Below are 24523 nucleotides of genomic sequence, written 5' to 3'. Positions count from 1 at the left end.
TTGTTCACGCAAAGGGAAAGGAAGCCACGGCTCTGATAAGGACGCTGGACGGGCTCGCACGTGTGCGCCCGGCCCGTTTTATTATTCTTTTTTTCATAAACTTTGATTGTCGTGATCACAGACTCATCGAGTGAAAAAAATCGGAAATGAATCAAATAACCCCGCAGGCCTTTTCTGCTTGATCACCCAAAGGGGGGAACCAGCGAAAGGCTATATGATGCGACGTTAATGGATTGCATATGCCTTGGTAAAGTCGCACGGAATGTAACGTTGCGCGTCGGGTACGCACATTTTAAATCTTTTTCACTTTCATGCGCCGGCCCAAGCATGTTGCACATTTTCCGACTAAAACATCTAAAAAAGTTCCCGAGTTATACGCTCTCAAGACGTTCACCAAAGTATACTCGGGTGACGCCAGAGATGGGCTGTTACCACAGCTGCAACAAAATAGCATATTTGATTAACTGTACTTCCTGCTACATAATGTTTCCAAGAACATCTGTTTAACGTCTTCGCGTAGACCAAGACGTGTATAGCCGTTTGTAGCTGTTTCGAGAAGTTTTCAAGACGTCATGTGTTTCGTGGGATCGGAGCACGCATGCATTACTGGCGCAAAACGAGTATCAAAGCAACAGATGCAGCGGCACGTTCTAATCTTGGCGGCGATTATAGGCTATCTTTCATGAATGACATTTCTTTGTCACTTAATCTGGTGACGGCGTGCTCACACACAAATTTACTGCTCTTTTTATTACTTGATATTGAGAGGTTATTAAAGTTCAGGCTATCGGAATAGTGAAACGTGTTAGTGCCCCGTCGGCCGACTTGTTAGATAAGGAGACGGCCTTTTTGGATGGCTGAATCGGGATGATGTGGCGCCACTGTGCATGGGTTAAATAGGTGGCTGTTTCATGGAAATAATTTGTTGAAGTTAGCACACTGTGTTGTCTCCCTCCTTTCCCTATCGGCTGGCGCCAAATATGCTTTCATAAATATAGGGTGATGATGATGATGATGATGACCTTTTCACTAAAATGATCCGTAGTGGTTGCACAATTCCGCCAATAAGATTGTCCCACTCCATGAAGAGACTTTGAAATGGAATAAATTACTTTGGAATCACGTTTGTGTGCTGCGTTTATGTGGTCTACTTCTTCGACGAAACTTTTCACTTGATAAATATAGGTGATGAAAACATCAGAGCTTCCATCTACCTTACAGGCATTCAACAAGTTCCCTACTTTCACATAGTCAACTCCTAATTTTGCTGCAATTGAATCATTTTTTTAATCACTTATCACTATGGATGATGCATCCACGCACACAGATGCGGCTGTACTCTTCAATTTTTTGCACACCAGAGGTGTTGCTGCAAACAAGTTCCGCGAAGTCGTGTGAAGGCACCTGGTGTTCAAGGAGTTCTACTTCACGCGCTTCCTCTTTTTGGTGAGCAAACACAGTTCAACGTCTTTTGATGCCATGGACAGAAGTTAGTTAAATTGAATCTATGGGCGCGAAAGCGGCAACGGCTATTCTGCGCCAGACACAGGGTGATAAAATTTCCTTCGTATATGGAGCATACACTGTAGTAATTATAGCTTACTTAAAAACCTTGTTTCGTCAAGGAAACTACCATTGGAGTTTTACAAGACTTCAGACTCATGAACTAGTCACACATTGTCACAATAGTATCAACACCTGACCACAGCCAAACGCAGATGCTAATTCATAAACTAGAGCTAAGCTTCGGCTTGTGCTGGGACTCCTCGCTTCCGAGCGCGCGAACCAGGGTCCCCTCGCTTCCTAGCGCGCGGCGTTAGCCCACTACGCCACGAAGCGTTTTCTTTTCTTTATTGCCTCGTATGTCACAGATCTGACGAGCGCAGAAGAACATACTAACAGGATCTTATATCGGTGAACCGTCAGCTGTTTGCTGACTACATGTAATCAGTATTTCGGCATATGCAACAAAAGTTCCAATCTAGGAACCCAATCCAGTACAAACGTCTCCACCTTCTGCACTTCGACGAAATGGGGCACAGATTCGCAAAAATGTTCGCGAACGGGTCGCACATCAATATCTGCATTGTGTGCAGCCGTCCGCGTTCGCCATATGCTGTGCAGGCCCAGGAGCATGACAAGATCAAAAGGCACACCATCATCGTTTTCAACCGAGAGATATCGGATTCCATGCGGATTTAATGGTAACTCTTTTTTCAGAGTTCTCTGTAAGATGTCCCAGAAGAACACCCCGCTCCAACAATCTAAAAACACGTGTTCAATGGTCTCTGGTTTTTAAAGACGATAGTCTTTCTTGGGGAACTTAAACGCTGAAAATTTGGTCTGTCTGTCTGTCTGTCTGTTTGTTTGTCTGTCACCCGATTCAGCCACCCGGCCAAAGTTGGACCACTTGCTTACCGCCCACACTACTTAAACTGGTACAGCTGTTCATACTTGTGAACGTTATCGATCACAAAGTAAATATTACGCATATCTGAGGCGGAACATCACTAGGTAAGTATTAGGAGGTGTGTTCCTTTAATAGAAAATACATAGATACGTAACTCTAAAGACCCTAGTTTCTTAAGCTGCGCTGAAAATGCCATGCTATGCGCGCCGACGAACGACGTTCCCCGACTGCGCGCCGACGAGCGCCCTCTGCCATGGAGGAAGGAAACCCTCTGCACTAGCTCATGTTTCCCGATGTATTGCCAGATGGCGTCCATGTCTCACGCAGCGCCTCCTCAATTTTATCAATGCCAGCCAGATGCGGCCGATTCAACATAAAGGAAGCGCTGTCTGAGGCAGGGCAAAACATAAATGGCCGCTTGATGAAATAATGCGGTAAAATGAAATCTGTTCAAACAAACCTCCATTGCATTTATCATGGCAGGACGGAAATGGTACGAGAACAGCATCACGGGTGGCCGCGGATCAGACCAGCACTCATGTAGTACGGCCGGCAGAAGACTATCGTCTTTCGACGACATTTGCAGCGAAACACGCAGATACGCGGCAATTTTTTGCATAATAAACAGTTAGTACCCCATGGAACAAATAAACCCCTGTCTTCTAACCATGTTTTAACGGGTAAGGTTCCCGTGTGCAGCTTAAAAAAAAGGTTTTAACCCCTGGCATAACAAGCATTCTTTTAACGCGTTTCAAGACATCTTTTCCTGGGCCTACACAGTATAATTCACGGTACAATGGCACTGGAAATAACACATCAACGAGGTCTTTATACAGTTTCTTACGTGACACCTCGGTCAAGTATTGCAAAGAAAAGCGTACCGATAAGAAACGGAAAGATGTAACTACTTCTTTTAGATATCCCCGTACTGGTCCTTGCTCACACACCGAAGACACAACAAATTCCGGTTGCATTTTACCTAGGCTTAGTTGAATCATAGTTCTGAGAAACGTTTCATCTACATCTCGGAGAAAAACATATCGACTGACAAGTTGTCTTAGATACAGATGTACTAAACCAAGCCCACCATCACGCACTCTTTTAAACAGATTTGTACGGCTCGTTTTTTCCCATACAGAGCTCCAAATAAAGACCGCGAACACTCTGTGCATTTCTTGTACATTTAACCTGCTGCAATGTAAGACCTGCATTACATACCATAGCTTGCTTACGAGAAATATGTTGCAAGTCGTGGCCCGTGCGAAAATGGACATAATAAAAACGTACATCACTACGCCACGAAGCGGACATGGACACCCGCACCACGATGGCAATAAATACCCAACATTAACGAAAGGCCGCGTTTCTAGCGCGTTTCTAACGCGTTTGTGCTAGCGCGTTACGGCCCGTGTAAGAAGCTGGTGTAAGACGCTGTGGCCTCTCCGCCTTACCTTCAACGCGTTTCGAACGCGCTGCCCAAAGCGGTGGCAAGTCAAGTTCAAGTCGAGGAGCGTTTATGAATACGGGGGGTATACTCTCTCAGCAGTCATGTGATGGCGTCGGCAAACGCGGTGCACGTTCCGGCATGTTTAAATGGCTGCGTAAGACGCTGTGGCCGCTCCCCCTTACTAGAGAGTACTGCACGTTTCTAACGCGTTTGTGCTAGCGTCCCCTTAAGCGGGAGATCTGATGATTCCCTCCGGAGCTTCGCCCACTCATCATCTTCACCCCGTGGATATGCTGTGATTTTTTTGCACACCAGAGGTGTTGCTGCAAACAAGTTCCGCGAAGTCGTGTGAAGGCACCTGGTGTCTTCCAAGGAGTTCTACTTCACGCGCTTCCTCTTTTTGGTGAGCAAACACAGTTCAACGTCTTTTGATGCCATGGACAGAAGTTAGTTAGTTAAATTGGATTTATGGGCGAAAAAGCGGCTACGGCTATGCTGCGCCAGACACAGGGTGATAAAATTTACTTCGTAAATGGAGCATACACTGTAGTAATTATAGCTTACTTAAAAACCTTGTTTCGTCAAGGAAACATATCACGTCAGCAGGCGCGTGGCCTGGGGGAGGGGGGGGGGGCTGATGAGCCATCAGCTCTCCCCCCCCCCCCGAATTTTTTTCGTGCAGGCATGCAGCGCCGACCAAAACTACCACCGACGCCGGCAATCATGCTGGGTTTTGTCTACAATGTACTTTTCACGCTCGAAAAGACATTTCGGCACGAACACTGCGAACTCGGGCTGGATTTCGTGACAACGCCCTTGCGTCTGGAGTCACGTAACGCAAGGAGCCCCATCCGAGCACAAACTTTCAACGGCTTTTCGATAGCGAGCGGGCGCGTTGCGGCATCTCGCAGCTGCCGCGGAATAAACGGAGCGCATGGATTTCAATTACGAAACTTTATGGGTATAAAGTTCTCATAAACTTTTGACGCGAAAGGTGCGCTGACATTTTCAAAGGCATGCTTTTAAAAGGTAGGTCACCACCTTCGAGAAAAATTTTCACAGTAACGGTCCGAAAGTTACAACTGCACTTTTGGTGTGTAAAGCTTAGTTATTTTGAATGTTTAAAATCAGAAAATTGCAGAAAATTACAATTCTTTTTTTTAAATCAAAATGTGCCGAAATATGCATGTTCCGCCAACAGTCATAAGTGAAATATGGTCGATGCGATTCAAATGCGACTTGGCAGGTATGTAGTGAGGACAACAGTCTGTGCACCTAAGCACCATCATCACCGTATCTCAAAGCTGAGGCGCGTTATTATATAAAAAAACTAAAGATGATATCCGGCAGGTTTTTTTACGCAATTGGCCATAGTATAAAAAGTTACTGCTCGTTTTCATTAATTTTGCTTGAATGCACAGCTCTATGTATAGCAAAACAGCACACAATATTTTACGCGAAGATATTTATTACACGGAGAGTTATCACTGTTCGCGCAACTGCACATAGCAAAAAAACATGTATTGAGAAAAAAGGGTTTAAAGATTTCAAATGAATGTTTATGTAATAAAAGAACATCAGAAACGCCTAAAATCCTACAGACTCTTAGCTTGGGCCCTGCTTGGAAGCGGCACGGTCTCCTTTTGAGCGAGCTGATGCACGGATTTTTTTTCTTGCCTGCTTTGCGTCTCCACCTGAGTTGCGCGCGGCCTTCCTCACACAGCAGCAGACACTGGTCAGGCATGCCATCGTCGTGTGGTGGCCGTGTTTTCCATATTTCATAGAGTACACAGACTTTCTTCTTGAGTCGATAGCGCTAAATCCACGATGTTAAAAAAGCGCACGAAAAAGCACACGCGACACAGACGCAAACGCCACGCGAACGCGCGCAAAGTAAACAGAGTGTGCTGTATCGCCCCGTAGCCCACTAGTGGAATTTTTTAATGAACTCAGAAAATGACTTGCACTTGAAAATGAACTAAATCATACTAGAATGACGTAATATGCATTCTGAGAGACATTTATGATGAGGTAACAGATTCCGTGGTATCAGAAACCTTCAGTTTCGGTTTCGGACACATCTAGGAGGGGTTGGAAAAATCGCCAGAACTTTTGAACCGCTTGAGCTATCAAAATAATTCTTTTTGCTAAATATTCTTCAATAGACAGGGAATCTACAAATATTTATTTAAAAAAATCAATTTTTTTGAAAAAATCGGTTTTCGAAGGTGGTGACCTAAGATTTTCAATTCTAGAACTTTATGGGGTTAATGTTCTTATAAACTTGGGCCATCATGCGCGCACTGGAACGCTCGTGTCCACGCCGTTCCATAAATGGAAGTGCGCGCTCGCAATCTCCCACACACACGAAAATACTAAATATCACCGTGACCGTCAGCTGGCAGCTGATAATTTTCTCCAAACATTTTCAGGAAGCGTGCCCAATGTGATTGATCAGCTGTACCAGGGCAGGGAAAGTAAAATATGAGAAAACAGAAGAAAGTGAACGGCCTATTATTGAGGATTTTTTTTTTGCGGGCGACAAGGTCTGGCTCTCCGTGGCCACAGGGACAGGGGCCCTATGGATTTAAGCAATGACCCTGCTGAAAATACAGGCATTTTCAGAGTGCTTATTCGCATGCGAGCTGATTGTGGAGATACATATCTGAAGAACCATTTGGAAAGTCGCCCCAGTATTGCCTCGTATTTAAGCCTAGACGCACAAAACCAAATTATAGAAATTTGTGGTGACATTATCAAAGAAAGTTTAGATTCAAACGCATGATGATGATATTTAGTGTTTCATGGCGCAAGGGCCAAATGTGGCCAAAGAGCGCCAAGACAATGAAAGATATGTTTGCCATGATCAGTGAGCTCCGATGATAGGATGCGATGTGGCTGTAAAGGGGCCTAAGAACAAATCGCGGTATAGAAGCGTAAAACATATATAGAATATAATTATGGCAGTGACGTGTGGAATGACCTGTGAGTGGTGAATAGATGAGAAGTGGTCATGGTACTAAAACTAAACATGTAGAGTAGCACGACGCCTGCCGAAGGCCTTTGTGGCCAAAGACTACGAGGCACGTGCTTTGTTTAATAAAATACCGCAGCAGCGGCCTCTCCAGAGAGGCCGTGCTACAAGTCACCTGGGTATATAACACGAAAGTTCTGTATATCTTTTAAAAAGGCGATGATGGATTGGTATTTAAAAATAGGTTCGTTGCCCAAAAACATACAAGGATGTAATGGGAGATGTTGCCGTGATAGTAATGGAAAATGTCTTTTCCTCTGAGGCTGCAGTTCAGGGCACTGCAAAAGGACATGAAGTACACTGAGTGGCTCGCCACATTCATCACAGACAGGGGGATCGCCACCGGACAATAAGTATGCGTGTGTACTGTATGTGTGTCCTATCCTGAGTCTGCAAAGTGTAACCTGAGTGCGGCGTGTCTTTGATTCTGGTGGCCAATGAGCGAGATGAGGCTTGATGGTGTGTAATTTGTTGCCCGTTTCTCTGTCCCACAGACGTTGCCAGTAGGCCCTGACCTTTTTCTTAATAAAGGGTTTTAGGTCCATTACAGGAACGGCTATGGGTGAAGTGGCAGCGTCTGTATGAACTGATGTGGCTAGCTTGTCGGCCAACTCATTCCCGTCGATCTCGCGGTGCCCTGGCACCCAGCAGAGCACAATTTGCTGCTTGGATGCATACGCGGTGCAAATGGTGGAATAAAGAGTTATAATTACGGGGTTTCTGTGCCTACTTGAAGTGTTTAAACATTTCAACACGCTCAAAGAGTCAGTGTAAATGACTGCCTTGCGTATGTCTAGCTGTTTGATGTGTTTAACCGCCACCAGGATGGCGTAGGCCTCCGCTGTAAAGATGGTTGTGTTTGGGTGTAGAACTCCCGCAGCAGAAAAGGACCGACCGACCGCCGCGTAAGACACGCCAGCGTGTGACTTTGAAGCGTCAGTAAAATTTTCTGGACAAGAGTATGTGTGCTGCAATTCGAGGAAGTGCATACGGATATGTGCGACCGGCGCATGCTTTGTGACCTCAATGAAGGACAGATCACAGTCAATCAGCTGCCACTGCCATGGCGGCAGCTCTACAGGAGGGGGCATGACATTGTGCTCATGGAGCGACACATCCATTTCTTCGGCAAAACTTCTCACTCGCAGTGCGTAGGGCTTTCTCACGGAAGGGCGGTTCAGAAAGGTTTGGGCACAGGACAGATCGTTTATAGTTGTGTAGGCAGGGTGCGTATTGTTTGAGTTCACTTTTAGGAAATATACAAAGGATAAGTAAGTTCTCTGTAGATGTAGCGACCATTCATTTGATTCGGCATAAAGGCTTTCTACGGGGCTTGTTCTGAACGCACCCGTAGAGAGGCGGATACCCAGATGGTGGACAGGGTCTAACATCTTCAAGGCGCTCGGCGTCGCGGAGTGATATATAATGGAACCGTAGTCTATACGTGATCGAATCAGGCTCTTATATAGATTCAATAGACATCTTGTGTCACTACCCCACGTAGTGCGAGACAACACTTTCAAGATGCTCATTGTCTTCAGGCACTTGTTTCTTAAATACTTTAGATGTGGGATAAACGTTAACTTCGCGTCCAGAATTAGGCCTAGGAATTTGTGTTCAGTTTTTACAGGTAGACCCTCACCCTGTATCTCGATGTTGGGATCAGGGTGCAGACCTCTCTTTCTGGAGAAGAGGACGCATGTGGACTCTTGTGGGTTAAGCCGAAAACCATACTCGTCTGCCCACTTAGACAGTTTGTTCAGTCCAAGTTCAACCTGCCGCTCACAGATTGCAAGGTTACATGATGTGAAGCCTATCTGTACATCGTCGACATATACTGAATAAAATATGTTGCGTGGGATGTACAGACGCAGAGAGTTCATTTTTATGATAAAAAGGGTGCAACTAAGCACACCACCCTGTGGTACTCCAGTTTCCTGCACATATGGTCTTGATAGGGCATTACCCACACGAACACGGAATCTGCGGTTGGACAGATAACTTTCAATGATATTCAGCATAATGCCACGTATTCCAAAGTGTGCGAGGTCTCTTAGTATTCCGAATCGCCACGTGGTGTCATATGCTTTTTCCATATCAAGGAAAACAGACAGGAAGAATTGCTTGTGGACAAAAGCCTCGCGAATCTGAGCCTCTAGGCGTATCAGATGGTCAGTGGTGGATCGGCCGTCGCGGAATCCACACTGGTATGGGTCAAGCAGCTTGTTTGATTCTACGAAATGTATCAGACGGCGGTTTATCATCTTCTCAAAGACTTTGCAGATGCAGCTTGTTAGAGCTATGGGCCGATAACTCGATACGGACGATGGATCCTTGCCCTGCTTCAGGATAGGGATTACTATGGCCTCTTTCCAGGCAGAGGGGATATCGCCGGAGGTCCATATTGAGTTGTACAGGCAGAGAAGGGTTTTTTTTGTTTCAGAGGACAGGTTTTTCAACATTTCGTAGAGTATGCGGTCAGAGCCTGGGGCAGATTGGTTGCAACAGGTGAGTGATGCTTGCAGCTCTGCTAGGGAGAAAGGTAGGTTATATGGCTCGTTCCTAGTGCTCTTTCGGTGTAGTTTTTGTTTTTCTATTGCTGCTTTGTATTTTGTAAATGCTGGAGAATAGTGTGATGAACTGGACACATGTTCAAAATGTGCACCCAGATGGTTCGCTTGGTCCTCCAGGCTATCTCCCTGCGTATGTACCAGGGGAGGCGGATGTGTTAGTCGTCCTCTTACTCTATTCACCCTGTTCCAAACCTTGGCCTCATCCGTGTATGAACTGATGCTTGATAAGAATGTTTGCCAGCTGTCTCTCCTGGCTTGTCTGCGCGTTCTCCTACCTTGGGATTTGATTTTCCTGAAATTGACGAGGTTTTTAGCAGTAGGAGAATCGCGAAGCTGCCTCCATGCTTTGTTCTCCTGCCTACGTGCGTTTCGGCATTGTTCATTCCACCACGGAACACGGCGTTTGCTAGAAAGTACACTTGTTTGGGGAATACACTTAAGAGCTGCATAAATTATGAAATTAGTAAAATATTCGACGGCACCGTCAATTCCGAGAAATGAAATGTCAGCCCACGAGTGCGTACCGGTAAGTGGTTGGAATTTCTTCCAGTCCGCTGCATCGACCTTCCACTGGGGGGCGTGTGGTGGAGATTTGTATTGTCTTGGTGTTCTCAGCAGTATTGGGAAATGGTCGCTTCCATAAGGATTTTTTATAACTTCCCATTCAAATCGAGGTAGTATGGATGGAGAAGCTATGCTCAGATCTACGGAGGAAAATGTTTTATTTGCGAGGCAATAATATGTGGCTTCTTTTTTATTTAGCAGACATGCACCGGATGAGAAAAGAAAGTCCTCAATTAGACGGCCTCGTGCATCAATGCGAGAGTCGCCCCACAGACCGCTGTGCGCATTGAAATCGCCAAGAACAAGATAAGGTTCTGGCAATTCGTCTATAAATGACTGAAATTCATGTTTGTGTAGTTGGTAATGTGGGGGTATGTAAAGCGAGCAAATGGTGATGAGTCTGTTTAAGAGAACAAGTCGAACTGCCACTGCTTCGAGGGGCGTTTGTAGCCGCAAACGTTGACATGCTATGCTTTTGTGGATTACGATGGCAACACCACCTGGTGATGTGAGAGCATCATCACGATCTTTACGAAACGTAACATACTGTCGGAGAAAGTTTGTATGTGTGAATTTTAAGTGAGTTTCCTGTACACACAGCACTTTTCGGTTGTGTTCGTGGAGAAGTTCTTGCACATCATCGAGGTTCCGAAAAAGGCCTCTGACGTTCCATTGTATGATTTGTGTATCCATACTGAAATTAAATAGGTGCTGTGTGTACTAAAAGAACGGAAGTGTTGCCTTAGATTACAGAGCCCTTTCCAGGCCCTGTAACGCGGGACTTGTCCTTTCTGAAGCGGTCGAGGGAACCTCGACGCTCCTTTGGCGCTTGGTGCGTCGTCGGGATGGGTGTGGTGTCCATTGCCTCTTGTGAGGCGCCGGACACGCGCTCTTGCGAGCGAGAAGTTTCGCGAGGAAGTCTCGCCGCGAAGGACGAGACTTTCGCGCCCACCAGCCCTGAGGTCAATGGGGCTGCCTTTGGGCCTGAGCTGCGCCGGCTGTTGCTAGCGCCAGCAGGGACCAGTGAGGGTGAGGCAGCCTTGACTGCACCCACCGTGGGAGCTGCTGGTGGGCCTGCGGGTACGCTACGCGTAGGGCAGGCTGCCACCGAGGACTGTTGTGGCGCCGGCAACCCTAGGGTAACCGGGCCTGTTTGCTGGTTGGGCGGAGCAGGCTTAGCTGCTTCCACCCTGGGGGCAGGAGCCACAAGCGACAGCTCGCTGCGCGCGGGCTGTGCAGGTGGCAGTAGCCGCTGCGACAATGCCCCTTGACGCGCCGCATCAGCATAAGTGGTAGTGTGGAATGGTGAGCACCTTTTGCGTGCTTCCCTGAACGATATGTTTTCACGGACTTTCAGTGTTAGAATTTCTTTTTTCTTTTTTCCAGCTTGGACAGGAGCGGGAGTATGCTGGATGGTCACCATCGCAATTAACGCAGTGAGGTGTGGCCTCACAATTGTCTGAGGCATGACCTTGTATTCCACACTTAGCACAGGTGATCGTCTTCTTGATGATGATGATGATGTATGGTGTTTAATGGCGCAAGGGCCAAGTATGGCCAAAGAGCGCCATGCCAGTGTTTGTGAGTTTGTAGTGGAGCAATGAATTCTGAGAAGTAGATGAGGCGTGGCTGTATAGTGCGTAAAATATACATGTACTAAAATCATCGCAATGACTAATGAGGAGTACTATGAAATGGAGAATGCATTGAGAAAGAAGAAATATATCTTAATAAAACTTGTTGTTGGGCTAGTTGGTACATTCTTCATACAACGATAGGACGCAACACATCAAGGAAAAATTACAGGTGAAAGGAAAGAGCGTCACTCACGGGAATAAAGTTAGTTGCGAGTGACGCTCTTTCCTTTCACCTGTAATTTTTCCTTGATGTGTTGCGTCCTATCGTTGTATGAAGAAAGAAGAATACTATATTTAAAATATTTAAAATGCAGTAATTGGCAAGAAGCACTACTGCCTAAACAGAGCCCTTGAACCACAAGGGCCTGGAGGCATGTGCTATAAAAAAACTACTATCACAGCGGCATCCTCTGGAGAGAGGATGCGCTACGAACTAGTTGGGCTAATAACATGCAGGACCACATGGTTCAAAAATTTGACGACGGCTTTCGCATTAAAAAGCGGTTCTTCACCAAGAAACATAATGGGGCGAAGCGGGACATGATATTGGTACGCTTGTGGAAAATATTTCCTTCTTTCTGTTTCGGCTTCCCGGCACTCCACGAGGACATGGAGGACGGTCAGCCTTTCACCACATCTACCACAGGTTGGTGGTTCGTCACCAGTAAGCAAAAAATTGTGGGTGCCATATGTATGTCCTATTCTGAGAAGGCAGAATAGGACATCAGTTCGTCGTGTTTTCGTTATGGGAGGCCAGAAACCTAACTGTGGTTTAATGAAGTGAAGCTTATTATTTATTTCAGTATCCCACAAGCGTTGCCAGTGGCTTCGCAGTTTCTTTCGCAGGAAAGGCTTCAAATCTGTTGCAGGAAAAGCAGTTGTAGGGTTAATAGCCTGAGATGTAATAGATGTGGCCATTTGATCTGCTCGAACATTACCCTCAATGCCTCTATGACCCGGCACCCAGCATATAATTATATGCCGGTTTGATATATACGCTCTGCATAGGATGGAATAGAGCTCAGTTAGTAAAGGATTTTTGTGTTTGCAGAGTGACATCAGGGCTTTCACGACGCTTAGGGAGTCTGTAAATATAATTGCTTTTTGAAGTTTTGATTTAATTATGGTTCATGGCCGACAATAGTGCACGGGCCTCAGCCGTGAAGATACTCGTTTCCGGGTGCAGTACACCGGATTCCGAGAAGGATGGGCCGACGGCTGCATATGACACGCCGGAATGTGACCTAGAAGCGTCTGTGTAAAACTCTGCGCATGAGTACTTGGATTGAAGCTCTAGGAAGTGCATTTTAATGTGTGCCTCTGGTGCGTTTTTCGTAACCTCTACAAATGATGTATCGCAATCTATGAGTTGCCACTGCCACGGTGGTAACAGTTTTGCTGGAGCCATAAGACAATGTTCAAGAACAGGAACACCCATTTCCTCACTGAGGTTCCTCACGCGCAAAGAGAAGGGCTTTCTCGCTGCCGGTCGATTATGGAAGAGTGTGGTAGCGGTCACGTCATTTATAGTTGAATAAGAAGGATGTTCAGTGTTCGCGCGTCTGCTCAGAAAATACGTGAAACTGCTATATGAACGCTGCAGATGGAGTGACCACTCATTCGACTCTACATAGAGGCTCTGGATAGGACTTGTTTGGAAAGCACCGGTCGCGAGGCGGATTCCCAGATGGTGAACGGGGTCTAGTATTTTTAATGCACTTGGCGTTGCGGAATTATACACTATAGCTCCGTAATCGAGACGTGAGCGGACAAGACTTTTGTAGAGGTTAAGCAGACACTTTCGATCACTACCCCAAGTCGTACGTGACAGAAGCTTTAAAAGATTCATTGTCTTCAGGCATTTTGCCCTCAGATACTTAATATGAGGAATAAATGTAAGCTTGGAATCTAAAATAATGCCTAGAAACTTATGCTCGCTGCTCACAGAGAGCGCATCTCCTTTGATTTCTATACTGGGGACAGGCGTTATGCCTCTCTTGTTTGTAAAGAGTACGCAAGTGCTCTTCTGGGCGTTTACTTTAAAACCATTCTCATCTGCCCATTTGGACAATCTGTTTATTCCCAGCTGCGCTTGTCGTTCGCAGATGGCAATATTGCATGACTTAAAAGGCTATCTGCACATCGTCGACATAAACAGAATAAAACATAGTGCGTGGGATGACTGTGTGCAGGGAACTCATTTTTACAATAAATAGTGTGCAACTAAGCACGCCCCCTTGTGGCACACCGGTCTCTAGGGTGAATGACTTCGAAAAAGCGTTACCCACTCTTACGCGGAATGTGCGATTAGATAGGTAACTTTCGATTGTATATAACATGTTGCCACGGACACCCATCGCGGAAAGATCTCTGAGAATGCCGTAGCGCCATGTCGTGTCATAAGCTTTCTCTAGGTCGAGGAACACTGAAAGACAGAACTGCTTATGTATAAAAGCGTCTCTAATATAAGACTCAATGCAAACAAGGTGGTCTGTTGTGGACATACCTTCCCTGAAACCACATTGGAAGGGGTCTAGTAATTTGTTATTTTCAACGAAACAGATTAAGCGCCTGTTGATCATTTTTTCAAATAGTTTGCACAGACAGCTTGTTAGCGCTATTGGCCTGTAGCTGCTGGCTAGGGACGGGTCTTTGCCTTGTTTAAGCACGGGGATGACTATGGCCTCCTTCCACGAGGGCGGGATATACCCAGCCGCCCACATGGCATTGAAAAGAGACAGGAGTGTTTTCAGCGCTTCAGGATGCAGATGCTTAATCATTTCATACATGACACGATCGCCGCCTGGCGCCGAGTTGTTGCAGCAAGTAAGAGAAGCTTTAAGTTCAACTAGGCTGATTGGGCAGTTGTAATCTTCATTTTGTGAACATTTTCGATCAAAGGGCTTTCGCTCTGCGTGTTCTTTGAACCTGAGAAATGCTTGTGTGTAGTGGGACGCACTGGATACATGTTCGAAGTGTTCGCCCAGACAACCTGCCTGGTCTTCCAGGCTCTCACCTTGTGTACTGACTAACGGTAAAGGGTGTACCTCCCGGCCTTTTAATTTATTTACTCCATTCCACACTTTTGTCTCATCCGTGTAAGAATTTATACTGGAGATGTACTTCTCCCAACTCCCCCTTTTAGCACGTCGACGTGTTCTTCTACCCTGGGACTTTATTTGTTTGAAACTAATCAAATTTTCAGCAGTTGGGGAGTCGCGAAGTCGTCCCCAAGCTTTGTTTTGATTTTTCCGTGCTTGTTTACATTCTTCATTCCACCACGGGATGCGACGTTTATTCGTAAGTCCGTTAGCTTGAAGGATGCATTTCGTGGCAGCGTCAATTATTAAGCCTGTTATATACGCAACAGCGTCTTCTATATTAAAGGAGGCAATATCGTCCGTGCTTAAATATGTAAGTTCTCGGAAATGTTCCCAGTTAGCTGTCTCCACCTTCCATCGGGGAATGTGTACGGCACGGGCACGCGCTCTTGCGAGCGGTTTGTTTTACGTGCGGGCCTCGTCTCGATGGACGAGATCCCTGAGGCCACCAGCCCGGAGGTCGATGGCCCCTTGTTCTGAGGTGGCGGAGCAGCGCTAGCTGCAGCCGCCGAGGGGGCGGATGGCGTCGCTGGCAGCTCACCGCGTGTGAGCCGGACAGCCGCCGGAAACCGTTGTGTCGCTGCCCCCTGACGCGCCACATCGGCAAAGGTGTTCTTGGGCAGGTATGATACCCGCCTACGTGCCTCCTTGAATGATATGTTCTCCTTTACTTTGATTGATACTATTTCTTTTTCTCTTTTCCAGGTGGGGCACGACCGCGAGTATGCGGCGTGCTCCCCATCACAGTTCACACAGTGGAGAGAGTTTTCACATGATTCAGAGAGATGTTCGTTCGCACTGCATTTTGCACAAGTCTGACGGCCTCGGCAGTTCTGTGAACTGTGGCCAAATCTTTGGCATTTGAAGCAACGGAGAGAGAGGGTTAGGGATGTACGGCCTTACTCGGATTTTAATGTAACCTGCCTCGATGGTTTCTGGCAGCACACTGGAACCGAATGTGCAGTATTAGGTGCTTAGTGTCAATTTCTTTACCATCACGCCTCATTCTGATTCGTTTTACGTTGATCACATTTTGTTCTTTCCATTCTTCCAGAAGTTCAGACTCGCTCAGCTCCATGAGATCATCATCGGAAATCACACCGCGGATGGTGTTCATGGTGCGGTGTGGGGTCACTGAAACTGGTATGTCCCCGAGAGACACTAGATTACAAAGTTTTTCATATTGCTTTTTGTCATGTAGTTCCAAGAGAAGGTCGCCACTCGCAAGTCTGGTTGCCTTATAGCCTCGGCCAATTGTCTGAGTTAGACTTTTGGAAACGAGGAAGGGCGAGATCATTCTCGTTGTCTTTCCTGGTTTCTCACAGTATATTACCTGATAGCGGGGGAAATTCTCAGTGTTGCGACCAAAAAATTTAAATATTTCTTCGGTGCGCCCTCGTTTCTGAGGGCGATCAGAGAGCTTGGGAAAGGAGCTATCCATGGAAAATTTTCAGTTTTCGGTAGTAACGCCAGCGGCCCACCGTGGAGCCCAACAAGGGGACGCCACAGGTCTTATAAAAACAAGTCCTGCGGACGCCAGCTGTACGTCACCACTATAACCGAATATGAAATAACCTAGGTAGGCTACTCACACAGGGTTAACCCTCGCTGCCAAGAAGGTCGGAAGTAATATGGAAGAGAGTAGACGGCAGAAAAGATGAAAAGGCGAGAGAGGAAGACGAAGATTGGAGAGAGAGACAGGAAAAGGCAACTACCGATTTCCCCCGGGTGGGTCAGTCCGGGGGTGCCGTCTACGTGAAGCCGAGGCCAAAGGGGTGTGTTGCCTCCGCCGAGGGGCCGTAAAGGTCCAAACACCCGGCATTGGCTCAACCCCCAGGATCCCCTTTTCCCCGGACACGGCTAAGCCGCGCACGGTTAGACGCGGGAGGTTCCAAACCTCGTGTGCTCGGGTACGTGGTGGCGCAACTCACCAAACGCCTGCTGACGCAGACGCCCCTGCGGGGGTCTTCTTGATCGTCTCCCTCTTCTGAGGGAGACGATCAAGAAGTCGTGGAAAAGCGGGTGTTCCCATAGGAGTATGTTGTACTTCGGTAGCAATGGCAGCCACCCACCACGGAGTCCAACAAGGGGACGCTGCAGCACTTAACGTGTAAGGCTACAGGCGCCAGCCGTACATTGCCGCTATAACCTTATATATAAACCCAAGAGAGGGCACCTACACAAGGTTAACCCGAGCCGCCTATGAAAACGTAGAAGTAACAGAAGAGGAGACAGGACAGTAAAGAAAAGAGATAGGAAAGAAAAAAGGGCAGAGAGGGGGATAGGAAAAGGCGATACGGGGCCACGCGACCCCGTAATATCCGCAGACAAATGGTCTCGTCGAGCGCACTAACAGAACTTTGACCAACATGCTTTCGATGTACGTGGATTCCTGTCACGAAAATTGGGATGTTATCTTGGTTTTTATGACATACGCCTACAACACCGCAACGCATGAAACTACAGGCTACAGCCCTTTCTATCTTCTTTATGTTAGGCCACCCCGCAACTTCCTTGACACCATTCTACCTTTTACTCCTCATGCGGACTCTTCTATTGCCCAGACTCACTGCCGCGCTGAGGAAGCACGCCGGATAGCTCAGCTCCGCACGTTGGCATCCCAGGACCACTCCAAGATCCGCTATGATGCACGACATAAGAATGTGTCATACGACAAAGGGGACATTGTATGGCTTTGGACACCACTTCGCAAGCGCGGTCAGTGCCAGAAGTTTCTGGCTCGTTGCACCGGGCGTTTCCTCATCACCGGTCGCCCCAGCGATGTAAACTACTTGATTGCTCGCCTCGTGTCCAATGGCTACCGGTCTAAGAAGACGCAGCTTGTTCACGTCGCTCGCCTGAAACGCTGTCATCCACGGGACTCAGAGTGGGCGTAACAGATACTCGCCCAGCGGGCTTCGTCTGTGAAGGGACTGGTACACATTCTCAGCGATCCCTTTCAGCAGATGACCAACTTTCTCCTCTTCTTCCGTCCTTTGTAGCTTTAGCGTAAGAGTATTATAGTAACCCTGCCCAACGATTGGTGTGCCTTTTACGGATGAAACCGTTGGATTTATCAAACACTAGAAGTATTGAATTTCCGCCCAGAGATATTTTGCATAGCGTTGCAGTGTCAGTATCTTTTCACCATCAAAAATCTAATGAAACCACTTACACGTCTAACTGTCGAATTTCATTGTGTAATCAAAACTTATCGTAGGTATTTTCGAGAAAATGACCTTGGTCGAACGTGCAGAGCCATGTCTATACCGATAGAACACTGAACTGAAGCTTTTCTAAAGGCATCTCTCACTACTGATTGTGTTTATTTATCAAGCGGTTTCTAAATAAGAGCTGCAGTACTACACGTTTCCCGGCAGGAGCAAGAACAGCACATATTTCATATCTTGAAGAAATGAAGGTCACTTTCAACAGCGGAGGCCGACCGTCAGTCCGTAACGCGCAAACAGGAAATGTGGGCCGATCTTCGCGGTGATGCAGAAAGGTTCCAAGCGCAATGGTACATATCCCTGTGAACTAGCGAAGGTGTTTAAGCTCGAGGATTGTCCGTCGAGTGTACGGCGCAAAAACCTCCGATAGCCAATCAATAGCTAATCGATCAATAATCAATAAATTCCGGAAAATGCTGGGGATGACTTGGTATAGTGCTTATCCTAGCCCAAGTATGTGGCTGATCAGTTCCGCTGTTTCTCTAGCTTTGCGCCACAAGTGCAAGCTACGGTAATTTTTTTCGTGACGTCTACCGAAAATTTGAACTGTGTAGGTTGCTTATGTGCTCGAAAAACATTTACTGAACAGGCGCTTTTCTCCTAATTCGTTTGCGTTATACAGGGCACTTAGCTTTTAGTTTTTCATGCGTGACATATTGGGTCCGCCTGGTGTCCTCACTAAACTGAAGGGAGCAAGTTCTCATTGGTTTGTCACTCTGAGGACAAGATAATGTTTGATGCGTAGGTGAAGTTGAAAATAGATGGGTAATTGGGACTTTCGCTATAAATTACGTATGCAAGCATTCTAGTGGGTTATGAGCCTGTCTAACGCGCGGGGCCGAATTGAGCGTACTGTCCTGACAGAAGTATGCACGCCATCAAGACAAAATTTAGCGAAAATTGGTGGCACACTATGATATCTTTCTTTGAGTGGTTAAATGAGCTCGGATCAAACACCGCATTTGTAAAAAAATTCATTTGAAGTCCTAGAGCGTGTGATATGGCCACTTTCAGCTATGCTTCCCAGTGTCCCGACATAGCTGTTGGTTACAATATACTTGTATGTCCTTGAATAGGGAGGGGGTTCATGGGAAGTGCAATGTGCGATAAAATTTTTACATTCCTGGTCTGGTTATAAGCGGTGGAAATAATTACTTAGCGGTCGTATTCCCCCCGCACTCTATTTTTCATGCGTCATAAGGCATTCCTAGTTGGTTTCAGCGATGTCCTCGCTAAACTAAACAAGAGACATTGTGTATATTTGGTGAACGTAAAGGGCGCGGAATGGGCATTAGTTCAGTAAACTTCAAATACAGGGGGCTGCTTATGATATTTGCAGCAAATTACGCAAGCAAGGTATCCGGAGCTTTGTGAACGTGTTTTACGAACAAAGCAGAATTTATCCCGCTGCCCTGGGAGAACTGTGGCTCAACCGATATCAAATCTAGCGAAATTTAAGCGGGGGGGGGGGGGGGGCAGTAGAGTAGGGAGGGAGGGAGTACATCATGGCAAATGTTATGGCGAAGTAAATGTGTGTTTATGAAGTACTGGGTTTTTAAAATTTTCCAACAAGTGCTCCAAAGCCTTACATGCGGGCAAGGTTTCAAACGGTACAGTCATATACGAGGAACTTTTTAAACTATGCGATATAATTACAGGAAACTGAAACTTTTATTGAAACTGTTTGACAGGAACAAGTTCGCTAGAAATTTGTTTGTATTTCAGTACATTGTTTGCCTGAGCTCGTTGGTTGCACATAGCACAAATGGTTTCCAGCAGAACGTACTGACGCGGACGTCCCTTTCTGTCCGTGTCAGTACGTTCTGTTGGAAACCAGAAGTTTTGCTATTTGGTTGTAATTCTCCAATGTAGCACACATCTGCTTTCTTTGAAACCAAGAACGCTTGGTTTCATCTATCACTGCCGCCGCGAACCCAGCGCGTAGCGTCCGAAATGCGCGAAAATAACATCCAATACACACATAGCGCTAATTTCCAATCACGCTAATTTGGGTGACCGGTTATTTGCAACTGTGTGTGCCGCGCTGTTAATTTGGGCATTGAGTCCTGTCACAAATTAGCGGTCCACAGAGACTATATTTCCTTGATCTTTTGTACGTTTTGCTTTCACCAACTACTTTTGTACTGCCCCGTCGCGTCACTAATTTTTTTAGTCAATGCACTCAATGGACCTCGAATTCAGCGCGCGTGTTTATTGCCAAGAATGCGCGCCGAGCACTCGGCCGTTTCCCTGTTCTAAAAATGGCCAGGGAGAGTGCATGTGTCTGGGTGCAGCTTCTTTTTTGAGCCGCAGGAACCCATTTATGCGATTGGTATCTTCTACAGTTGCACGCGTTCGCCGTTGCACCCTTTGACAGGTTTCTACTCACTGGAATGCATAGCCTGTAGAAAACACACATGTTGGGCCGAAATGCCGAGCCTATAGTTTCCTCAGCAACTCATTTTATTAAACTGATCGTCCAACTGAAACACCTATACGAACAAATCGAATGTCGTCCAGATTTGTGTTCTGTATTAGTAAGGTGCTTCCCGTTACCACCATTTTAGTGTTTCCTGTGAAATTGACCGTGACCTGAGCAGCGCGTTTAAAGAATGAAGAACTCCATGGTGCTCCGTGGTTGCGTCTTTGTCGCCATGCAACTAGAGGAGACTTCATAGCTCGTTTATCTGTTTGTTTACCGCAGGAGTCATGTGTGTCTGAAATGAGCACCATGAAAGAAAAAGAAAATTAAGTCGGGGGTGTAGCTCAGAAGCCAGTCTGAGGGTTTAGACGGGCTGATGTACAGCGATCAGCACAGGGTGAACACGCAAGCGCGTGGCCAACGGAAATAAATATAGGCCGACGGCACTGTCAGCGCTGCGTCACGGTAATCGCTGGAAGCATTGCACGTGGGCTGTACACGTTTCGTGAGGCTGTATTTCCACCACGCGCATCACATCACTGGAGAGGCTCGTTTATCGCCTCCTAGCCGAACTTCTGCCTCGTAAGGTGATACTTTCGGGCATTTCAAGTTCTCTCATTCTTTAAAAAACTGTCTTTGAAGAGAACAGGACAGAAACAAAAAAATCGGGGTAGCTTGCACTGTGGTGCAAGGCAAGATACAGCGCAGCTGAGCGGTTTCTAGCTGGAAATGGCTATACGAAGTGTATAAGCATTTCCTCGTGGTCCGTGGCATCGGGGAACGCCTCACGAAGCACTTGCAGCCCTAGCACACGTAGGCATAGGTCGGCACACTGCAGGTGTTGGCAGCGCGGTTGCCAGTGAGTGTCAGTGGAGGTGAGAGCCAATGAGCGTGAGTGGAAGTGAGTGTGAACGTGGTGAGTGCCTGTGAGTGTGAGTGGAGATCAGTGTGAACGTGACTGAGTGCTGTGAGTGTGAATGTGGTGAGTGCAGAGGTGATATCGGTTCACCTTGCTTGCGGAAAAATGGAGGCACGTTGTGTGTACAAGCTCACTCGCGGTGATTACTTATCGCGCTAGCAGATTGTGCACGCCAAGATAGAAACCACTCACTAAGGTCGTAATACTCCAAGGTTGAGGCTTGAGTGAGACAATGTATAATGAAATGCGCGGATATATTGTAGCCAAAAAGACTGGCGCGCCCTATGGAGCATGGTCATCATCGGCCCGCCGACGAAGATGGGCTCGCGCTCTCGGTGTCCGACGCTCGACTGAGATGGTCGCGTTTCTGAGTCGTCAATAAACCGCATTACATATTTGGTGGAGCTGTGCTGGGTTCTACTTCCCCAACCCTGTAACTACGCAATCTGACACTGCCGGGCATCATGCCTGACGACGCCAGCCAAACAACACCTCCGGCATCGCCAACATTGATTTGTCCTGGCTCAATGCGTCAACCCGATCCCCGCATCTTCAGCGGCTCCGACGAATACGAGGTCGAAGATTGGCTCTCGATCTACGAGCGGGTGAGTGCCCACAATAAATGGGACTATGCTGCGATGCTCAGCTACGCCAACTTCTATCTCACGGGTGTCGCTAGCGTGTGGTACCACAACCACGAATCCGACCTTCGCACCTGGTCCAGGAACAAGTGTACGAAGCGATGCAGTCCCCTCGTGCAACGCCACCATTGCCTGTACCTCTCAGCTACGCCGAGGTTGCAGCACGGCCACCTCCATCGACTTTTTCAGCACCACTGTTTGCTGCACCACCACGTCCATTCCCTCCAGTGTACACCACCAGATCACCAGCTAGCACGGGACCCTGGCGTACACCCTACAATCGCCCCGTGTGCTTCTTCTGTGGTATCCCTGGTCACGTGGCACGGCTCTGTCGCCGTCGCTTATGGCTTCAAGGTCATGACCAACCTGTCTCCTGCTACGTTTCACCAGCTTCGTCCTTCTCAGCGCCACATGATTCGCGCTTGCCGTCTACGCGCACCGTCATTCCTTCAGCCCGTGATCGTCGCTCGCCATCCCCTCGTCGCCGCTCACTTTCCCCCATGCGGCGGCGTCCGGCCCCATCGGAGCAGGAAAAGTAGCTACCGCAGTTCAAGAGGCGAGAACTGCGTTCCAGTCGAACCACACAAGGCCTCGCTCTCTACCGACGAACGTAATCGAAGTATCTGTTGAAGGAGTCGTCACACTGGCATTAGTCGACACAGGCGCCGCCGTTTCAGTAGTTACGGAAGAACTTTGCCGCAAGCTTCGAAAAGTAATGACGGCCTTATCTGCGCTGTCACTCCGGACTGCAAGTTCCCAGTGTATTACCCCTGTTGCCGCATGTACCTCCCGCATCGTCATTCAAGAATACACGTATACAGTCGAGTTCGTCGACCTCTTATCCTATTCATACGACGAAATCTTGGGGTGGGACTTCCTTTCCGATATCAGGCCGTCATTGATTGTTCTCGCGCCGAAATTGAATTTTCTCCGCTTCCCGATACCCGCTCACATGACCTTGACGATCTCGGCGACAAACTGGTCGTTACAGAAGACACTACGATCCCTCCGCACTCTTCGGTGATTGCGCATGCCTGCTCTACTTTCGCCACTGACACTACTGTCCTGTTTGTGCCATCGCACATTTTTGTTTGCCGACAATGTTCCCTTCCCTTCGCTGTCCTAACTGTCAGTGGTCGCTGCACGAGACTGCTCGTTTCCAACGCTAAGGCCGCGCCCCTCGTCTTACGTCGTGGCGAGTGCCTTGGACGTCTTCAGTCTGCCGACTCAGTAACCATCTTTGACGCGCCTCTTGACGACACCTGTTCAGACGAGAACTCGTTATATATAGATTGCCTTGTTCCCAGCCTACGCACGACGTCTTCCATAGTTCAGTAGATGCCCTCTTGAGCCCTACGTAGCCTTCGCAGCTTCTCAGCCTTCTACGGAAATACCAATCTACGTTCGACTGTCAACACGCTCCACTAGGCCACACATCGACTTTACGTCACGAGATCGACACCGGCACCCCCGCACCACTACGCCAGAGGACTTATCGTGTATCACCCGCGGAGCGCCGCGTTATTGAAAACGAAGTAAGCGAAATGCTTGAGCGTGGAGTGGTTCAACCTTCTAATAGTCCCTGGGCGTCGCCTGTAGTCCTGGTTAAGAAAAAAGATGGCTCCATTTGATTTTGCGTTAACTACCGCCGTTATATTAAGATAACCCCCGCAGGGGCGTCTGCGTCAGCAGGCGTTTGGTGTGTTGCGACACCACGGACCCGAGCACATGAGGGTTGGCCCCTCTTGCGTGTAACCGTGCGCGGCTTAGCCGTGTCCGGGGAAAAGAGGATCCTGGAGGTTGAGCCGATGCCGGGTGTCTGGACCTTTACGGCCCCTCGGTGGAGGCAACACGCCTCTTTGGCCTCCGCTTCGCGTAGACGGCACCTCCGGACTGACCCACCCGGGGGAAATCGGTAGTCGCCTTTTCCTGTCTCTCTCTCCCCAATCTTCGTCTCTTTCTCATACTTTTTCGCCTTTCCTGTCTTCTACTCTCTTCCATTTACTTCCATTCTCCCTGGCGGCAAGGGTTAACCGTGTGTGGCTATCCTACCTTGGGTACACCATATTTGGTTATAGTAGCGGCGTACGACTGGCGTCACGCAGACTTGTGCACAAGCTCTGCCGCGTCCCCTCGTTGGGCTCCGTGGTGGGCGGTCGGCGCTGTTGCCGAACTCGAACATTTTCTTATGGCAGCGCAAACCTCTGTTGTCTATGATCGCCTCTGAAAAGAGGCCGCACCGAAGCAACGTTTCAGTTCTCCTTTCGGAACAATGTCCCAGCATTCCCCAAGTACCATGTAGTGCATAGTGAAAATAACATACCCGTAAGAAAGCTTTCACCATTTCTTGTGGCCAAATGCCTGAAAGACAAAATTGGATCAACATACAAAGCCTCAAAAATGTCTAGCGGGGACCTCCTCCTAGAACTAAATGACAAAGATCAAGTGCAAAAGCTCTCAGAACTTACCAGCATTGGCGACGCGACAGTCTCAATTTCAGCCCACAGAACACTAAATACAAGCAGGGGCGTGATATCCGAGGAGG

Source organism: Dermacentor silvarum, chromosome 2, assembly GCF_013339745.2.
Source record: "Dermacentor silvarum isolate Dsil-2018 chromosome 2, BIME_Dsil_1.4, whole genome shotgun sequence".
Lineage (NCBI taxonomy): Eukaryota > Metazoa > Arthropoda > Arachnida > Ixodida > Ixodidae > Dermacentor > Dermacentor silvarum.
This window is presented reverse-complemented; position numbering follows the sequence as displayed.